Source organism: Heterodontus francisci, chromosome 22, assembly GCF_036365525.1.
Source record: "Heterodontus francisci isolate sHetFra1 chromosome 22, sHetFra1.hap1, whole genome shotgun sequence".
Taxonomy (NCBI): domain Eukaryota; kingdom Metazoa; phylum Chordata; class Chondrichthyes; order Heterodontiformes; family Heterodontidae; genus Heterodontus; species Heterodontus francisci.
In genome coordinates, this window is record NC_090392.1 from 32,782,049 (window position 1) to 32,790,576 (window position 8,528).

The window sequence follows — 8,528 nt, forward strand, 5'->3', positions numbered from 1 at the left end:
GACTGAGGGGACAGAGCAAGAGAGAGAATCGCAGTGACCCAGAGATGGAGAGCAGAAGGAAGTCTGTGATTCTACTCTTCACCATATCCGGCAGCTTCATACTTCTGTGGGTGATGTATGTTATATATTTCACAAATTGTAATATTTCAGGGACATATCTTGAGGATTACACTGATCCTTTCTATGTCTTTGGACAAGTTGGATGGATGCTGCAGGCTCTGAGCTGCTGCACAAACACATTCATTTATGGGGCGACACAGTCCAAGTTCAGAGAGCAGGTCAAGAACACGGTGAAATATCCAGTTACATCAATTAATCGATTAATTAATAAACGACATAACTGAGAGCGGCCCAGAGATGGGTCCCAGTGTTTCCAGTCCATGAATGTACAGGAATCGACAGCCCCGGTACCTCAGCTTGGTGGCTGCTCGGATGGAGGAGGCCGAGTTCATACCTGGTCCCCATGTTAGCTGATAACACTTCTCTCTCCTCAGCTTCTGTCAACCTCTCCCTTACAATCTCTGTCATCACAACTCTACTCAATAAAACAACCCATAACCCCTCTGTCCATGGAATTCCCGTATCTCCAACCCATTTTTCATCACTAAATTCCTTGATGGTATTTCCATCTCACAAATCCATGCCTGTCATTTCCGGATGACCATATTTGAATTCCTCTAATCAGATTCCGCCCAGCTACAGTTGCAAAACGGCTCTTATAATAATTACAAATGACACCCTCTGTAATCTTGACAAAAGTAAACTAATATTGCGTGGTGTTCTCGATCTGTCTCCCGCCTTAAACACAGTTATACTGTAATCACCCAGACAGATATATCACTAACCTCACTTGTTCTGTAATTACCTGTTTATATATTTCACTGACCTCACTTGTACTGTAACTGCACATGCAGATATAGCACTGACCTCACTTGTACTGTAACTATCCAAAAGGTATCTGGACATGCACCTGAAGTGCTGTAACCTGTGAGGCGAAAGGTCAAATGGTGGAAGATGGGATGAGAATGGCCAGCAGGTTTTTTAAGCTGGCGCAAACACGATGGGCTGAATGGTCTCTTTCTTTACCATCACATTTGTATGGTTCGAAAAAGATATATCACTGGCCTTACTTATTCTGTAAATACACTTCAAAGAACAAACAAAGAACAGTATAGCAACAGGAACAGGCCATTCGGCCCTCCAAGCCTGCGCCGATCTTGATGCCTGCCTGAACTAACACCTTCTGGCAATATATTATATGATATATTATTATATTATTTTATATATATTAAATATATTAAATTATATATATTATATATAAATTATTAAATCTATTACTGACCTCACATTTAATGTACCTGCCAGCCATATATATTACTGATCTCACTTGTCCTTTATCTACCCTGCCAGATAAAGCATTAACCTTATTTGTACTGACACTGCCCATCCAGCTACAACACTGGTGATCTGTTGCCCAATGGCCCGACTTCAGACAAAAGACTCTCTCTCATTTACAACTCCTTACATCTCGCAGATATTGGATACCACAACTCAGTTTTGGGTGACGAGTTAATAATTTTGACAGATGTATTCATTTGTTCAATTAAAGACAGAGCATGTAACCTATTTTGAATTAATACAAAGATCACAGATGATGGGCCATAAAGTTCAATGAGAAGGACGCACCATCCATGGCTCACTAAGGAATGTAAAGATTGTATCAAATTGAAAGAAATGCTGCAAAGACTAGTGGTAGGTGCTACAACTGACCACAACAGTCAAAACCCCCAATCAAAATATACGATTCTGATTGTGGTGGGAGAAACGCACTGTTAATTCAATCCCGTCACTCCACAGATCGCCTATCATATCATTTTAAACTTTCGAAATTAAAGAAAAACCCAGCCAAATTATACCATCTATTAACCTCCAAATGAGGCTAACCAAACCAGATGTCTTGAAATCAATAAATTAACTTTAATTAAAAGAACTACTTTCTTAAAAACTAAGAAGATATGGACAACATTTAAAATAGAAAAAAATAGAGTCCTTGCAAATTTACAGTACAGTGTTGCTTGAAGTCCTCATAGCCATCCGATGGGGAAAAAAGATTCTTCCACAGTAGAACAGTCCAGAGACTAATTCCGGCAGTAAGTGATGCTTTCCTTCACTTTTTCAACAATTAACAACTTGCAAACACTTTCAATTGAATCAATCTGACTTTTGAGTTTTTAAGGGATAAAAGATTGTCACAGTCTAACTTCCCTTCCTTCAGTATAAATTATCAGAGTTCTCCGTTTTGGCTTGACTGTTTCAAGAATTTTGAGAGATAATAATAATTAAATGGAATAAAATTCTCTTCCTTCAGTTTAAATGGTTGAGAGCTCTTTTTTCAGGTGTTAACACCAACTGTCTGTTTGTGTTCCCTGTTAAAACAGACTGTCTTCAACTAAAAAGCCAGTTCAAAATTGAATTGCCACCCAAGTTGATAGGGTTGTTAAGAAGGCGTATGGTGTGTTGGCTTTCATTTACAGGGGGATTGAGCTTAAGAGCTGCGAGGTTATGCTGCAGCTCTATAAGGCCCTGGTTCGACCACACTTGGAATATTGTGTTCAGTTCAGGTCGCCTCATTATAGGAAGGATGTGGAAGCTTTAGAAAGGGTGCAGAGGAGATTGACCAGGATGCTGCCTGGACTGGAGGGCATGTCCTACGAAGAAAGATTGAGGGAGCTAGGGCTTTTCTCATTGGAGCGAAGAAGGATGAGAGGTGACTTGATCGAGGGGTACAAGATGATGAGAGGCATAGATAGAGTGGATAGCCAGAGACATTTTCCCAGGGTGGAAAGGGCTATCACCAGGGGGCATAATTTTAAGTTGATTGAAGGAAGGTTTCGGGGAGATGTCAGAGGTAGGTTCTTCACACAGAGAGTGGTGGGTGCGTGGAATGCGCTGCCAGCGGTGGTAGTAGAAGCAGATACATTAGGGGCATTTAAGTGACTCTTTAATAGCTACATGGATGATAGTAGAATGAAGGGTAGGTAGTTAGTTTGATCTTAGAGTAGGTTAAAGGTTCGGCACAACATCGTGGGCCGAAGGGCCTGTACTGTGCTGTACTATTCTCTGTTCTATATGTTCTAAATGTATCACTTGATACTCAGTCCCAGTGGCTGTATTCATGGTAATGAGAATGCACCCTTTGAATTGCAGTCGACAAATGGCTGTATCCAAGGCAACGAACTGCACCTTTACGGGAACTCTGGAGGCCTGCTGGTTCTTAAAGCAGTACTGATCCTTTCCAAGCCTTAAAGGTACAGCACATATTCCCGGGACAAAATACAACAGGACCATGACACCTCCACCCCCAGATGAATGAAACGCCATTCCTGAAATCCGTTTCATTAAAATGGGTAAATAAATACAAATTGGAAAAAATGCGAACACATTTTTCCCACGCATTTACAGATATACACTTGTCGATAAACATTTTTTTGACAAGTTCCACCAGCACATTTTGGTTTTAAATGTTCTAAACATTGTTCCAATTAACCTGTTTCAAATTTCCAAGCATATTCTTCCAATTGTTTTGTGTTTTCCTTCCAAGTATCCCTATTGTCCATTACCTCAGCCAGGTGAGCTGCACAGTGAGGAGCACTGACCACTACGGGGTTCACTATTCTCTCAGAAGTTTTCAAATGCCCCTTAACCGATGTGGCATCACTTGACACTGGAAAACCCTGTCCAGTGTAACAGAAGCTGATTTTTCTTATCCTAGGGTGTCAAAGGAATTTGACTGGTTTACTCCAACAATTTTGCCTCTTTAAGACACACGGTGTTGCCCACTCTGTCCAAACAGTCCTTTCAATGAGAATTTGGGTAGGAGTCTGCCTTCTTTACCACAGTGACTTTTCTAGAGTCTATGTAAGTTTGAGCTGACCCACCAGGTTTAGTCATCAAGTCCATCTGTGAATTCCAGCTGTCCTGACAAGGTTTATCTAAGCTGCCCTTCAGCATGCATTGTACCTCTGCTTCCACTTGTGCCTGTCTGTCTGGACCTCAGCAACAAGAATGTAATTTTAAAGGAATGGCTCCTGCTATACTCGCATCATGTGTGGCTAAGGTTGTACATCCTGGTTTATCCCTACAAACGTTTTGAAATATTGTGAAAACCCTGGTTTCACCTCTAAGTATAAAAGCCTATTATTTAATTTTCCTAGCCATTCTTCATTCGCTAATGCGATAGTTGGAGGATCAATCTGAGAATTTCTTAGGCCTATTCCTGCTTCATCCTCACTAGAGCTATGAGGCTGCGGTGCTAACCACTGTGACACCCCAACTTATTCCTGTAATTGCTTCGTTTCCTTAATTTCATTTGGTTCCTCAGTAACTATAGGAGAAACTGATATTTCTGATCCAGCCAAATCATTTCCTAAGAGTAGATCAATTCCCTTGACTGGTAAACTGTGGACAACACCTACAGTTACTATACTAGATATGAAGTCTCTCCCTAGGCATACTTTATACAAAGGTACAGGTATACACACCCTGCCAATTCCATTAACTAGAACTTTAGCGTTAAAGGCGCTGTCTGGTGGAAACTTCATATCTTTCCCCATCAAGAGTGTTTGGGTTGTTCCTGTGTCCCTGAGTATAATGATAGGTTTTCCTGCCTCACTTACAGGATACAGAGTTACTCTCCCCTTTGACAAAAATTCATTATAACTCTCAGGTATTTTGTTCTTAACCTCTACATTCCTCTTAGTTTTTTTTTAGAATTAGAACATTACAGCGCAGTACAGGCCCTTCGGCCCTCGATGTTGCGCCGACCTGTGAAACCATCTGACCTACACTATTCCATTTTCATCCGTATGTCTATCCAATGAGCACTTAAATGCCCTTCAAGTTGGCGAGTCTACTACTGTTGCAGGCAGGGCGTTCCACGCCCCTACTACTCTCTGAGTAAAGAAACTACCTCTAACATCTGTCCTATATCTATCACCCCTCAACTTAAAGCTATGTCCCCTCGTGTTTGCCATCACCATCCAAGGAAAAAGACTCTCACTATCCACCCTATCTAACCCTCTGATTATCTTATATGTCTCTATTAAGTCACCTCTCCTCCTCCTTCTCTCCAACGAAAACAACCTCAAGTCCCTCGGCCTTTCCTTGTAAGACCTTCCCTCCATACCAGGCAACATCCTAGTAAATCTCCTCTGCACCCTTTCCAAAGCTTCCACATCCTTCCTATAATGCGGTGACCAGAACTGCATGCAATACTCCAGGTACGGTCTCACCAGAGTTTTGTACAGCTGCAGCATGACCTCGTGGCTCCGAAACTCGATCCCCCTACTAATAAAAGTTAACACACCATATGCCTTCTTAACAGCCCTATTAACCTGGGTGGCAACTTTCAGGGATTTATGTACCTGGACACCAAGATCTCTCTGCTCATCAACACTACCAAGAATCTTCCCATTAGCCCAGTACTCTGCATTCCTGTTACTCCTTCCAAAGTGAATCACCTCACACTTTTCCGCATTAAACTCCATTTGCCATCTCTCAGCCCAGCTCTGCAGCCTATCTATGTCTCTCTGTACCCTACAACATCCTTCGGCACTATCCACAACTCCACCGACCTTAGTGTCATCCGCAAATTTACTAACCCACCCTTCTACACCCTCTTCCAGGTCATTTATAAAAATGACAAACAGCAGTGGCCCCAAAACAGATCCTTGCGGAGTTACTCTCCCCTTTGACAAAAATTCATTATAACTCTCAGGTATTTTGTTCTTAACCTCTACATTCCTCTTAGTTTTAGTGTCTGGTTTCACATTCACAGCTGTCGTTAAAGTTATAGCCTGGTCTGCTAAACTCTCCGTCAGAATCTTTTCCTTTGCATGAACTTTGTGTACCCCAAGAAATCCTGCAGGTATACCTCACAATTTCCAGCACTCTGAATGAAGATGACCCTCCTCTTCCTCTTCCTCCTCCTCCCTCTGTTAACAGCTTCCCCTCTCTGCTGCCTCTCCTCCATTTCCAAATCGTGCTTCCTCACCAGAGGTGCTGCAACTACAACCCCCATTACTGAAGCAGACTCTCTCCTGACAGGCCTTCCAACTCCTCTCACCCACTCGTCAAGATCCAGCACCACTCCCTTCAAAACCCAAAAAGTTAGCAAAACTGCTCCAATAACAATCAACATAGAACTGCCACTAAATCTGGAGCAGAAAAGTAAGTCAAGAGGACCTCACCTGGCAGTTGAATGGTTTTCCCTTTAAATAACACTGGTTAGGTGGGTCCTGGGTGTGTCCCTCATGCAGCTGAACACAGGATCAGTTTCGAAGAGAAACATTAGCTGGACGTGTGAAGACATAAACGGCAAATTGTGTTTCAAAATCAGCTTTAGAGGCTGTTTGACCTCATGATGGGCCCACTCTGTCTGCTTCCCGCAAACCCACACCAGCACACTGTCAGTCAGGACTTCTGGAACCCTGGAACCAGTGGTGCTACAGAGCCCAGTTTCACAGCTCCCTGTGTTTATTAACACATCTCTATAATTCACTGTCTTCAACACAATGAGCTGTATTTCATGGGCCCCACTGAGACAGGGTCAGAGGTGTGGGGGAGGTGTATAGATTTGCGATGGAGGTGGGGGCGGAGGGCCTGTCACCTACCCATCACAATGCAATTTTTTTGGGGGGTGGGATCGGCCAAAGAAGGCCTTCCTGCTGAGAGACCAATTGAGACCCTCAGCCACTTATGGGCCTTTTCCTGCCACCAATGGGATTTAACCAAGGGTGGACGGAGTTGGGGGGGGTGCTCTGCCACGTGGGGAGGTCATCCAGTAAAACGAGGTGCCCGTGGCGGGTCCCCACTGTGAAATCTTGCACCTCGTTCAACCCTCCTCCCCCTGCATTAAACATCCACCTTCCACCATGTAACCCCCACCGGGACCCTCCGAACTGGCCCCAGTGATCCTGCCTCATTCACCTGAGGTCTGGATCTCCAGCACTGCAGTGCCAGCAGTGGCCACTGCTCCCAGTGGCACTGCAAATACCACTGAGCTGCCAGCCCTGTGATTGGCTGACAGCTCTTGGAAGTGGGATCCCCATCTTTAAAGGGACAGGAATCCTGACACCGGGCTTTTAATTGGCCTGGCAACGTACAATCACAATGGGAAGATCCAACTGGCTAAGGCGGGGATTCACAGAATAATACAGTGCAGAAGAGGCCCTTCGGCCCATCGAGTCTGCACCGATGCATTAAAACACCTGACCTGTCTACCTAATCCCATTTGCCAGCACTTGGCCCATAGCCTTGCATGTTATGACGGGCCAAGTGCTCATCCAGTAACTTTTTAAAGGATGTGAGGCAACCTGCCTCTGCCACCCTCCCAGGCAGTGCATTCCAGATCGTCACCACCCTCTGGGTAAAAAAGTTCTTCGTCAAATCCACCTTAAAACTCCTGCCCCTCACCTTAAACTTGTGACCCCTCGTAACTGACCCTTCAACTCAGGGGAACAGCTGCTCTCTATCCACCCTGTCCATGCCCCTCATAATCTTGTACACCTCAATCAGGTCACCCCTCAGTCTTCTCTGCTCCAGCAAAAACAACCCAAGCCTTCATAGCTTAAATGTTCTATCCCAGGCAACATCCTGGTGAATCGCCTCTGCACCCCCTCCAATGCAATCACATCCTTCCTATAATGTGGCGACCAGAATTGCACACAGTACTCCAGCTGTGACCTTACCAAAGTTCTGTACAACTCCAACATGACCTCCCTGCTTTTGTAATCTATGCCTCGATTGATAAAGGCAAGTGTCCCATATGCCTTTTTCACCCCCTATTAACCTGCCCTTCTGCCTTCAGAGACCTATGGACAAAGACGCCAAGGTCCCTTTGTTCCTCGGAACTTCCCAGTGTCAGGCCGTTCATTGAATACTTCCGTGTCACGTTACTCCTTCCAAAGTGCATCACCTCACACTTTTCAGCGTTAAATTCCATCTTCCACTTTTCTGCCCATTTGACCATCCCATCTATAGCTTCCTGTAATCCAAGACACTCAACCTCACTGGTAACCACTCGGCCAATCTTTATGTCATCCGCAAACTTACTGATCCTACCCCCCACATGGTCATCTATGTCGTTTATATAAATGACAAACAATAGGGGACCCAGCACAGATCCCTATGGTACGCCACTGGATACTGGCTTCCAGTCACTAAAACAGCTGTCTGTCATCACTCTGTCTCCTACAGCTAAGCCAATTTTGAATGCACCTTATCAAGTTACCTTGTATCCCATATGCATTTGCTTTCTTGATAAGTCTCCCATGTGGGACCTTGTCAAAGGCTTTGCTGAAATCCATGTAAACGACATCAACTGCTCTACCCTCATCTACACACCTGGTCACATGCTCAAAAAATGCAATCAAATTTGTTAGGCATGACCTCCCTCTGACAAAGCCATGCTGACTATTCCTAATCAAATTTTGCCTCACCAAGTGGTGATAGATTCTCCTTCAGAATTT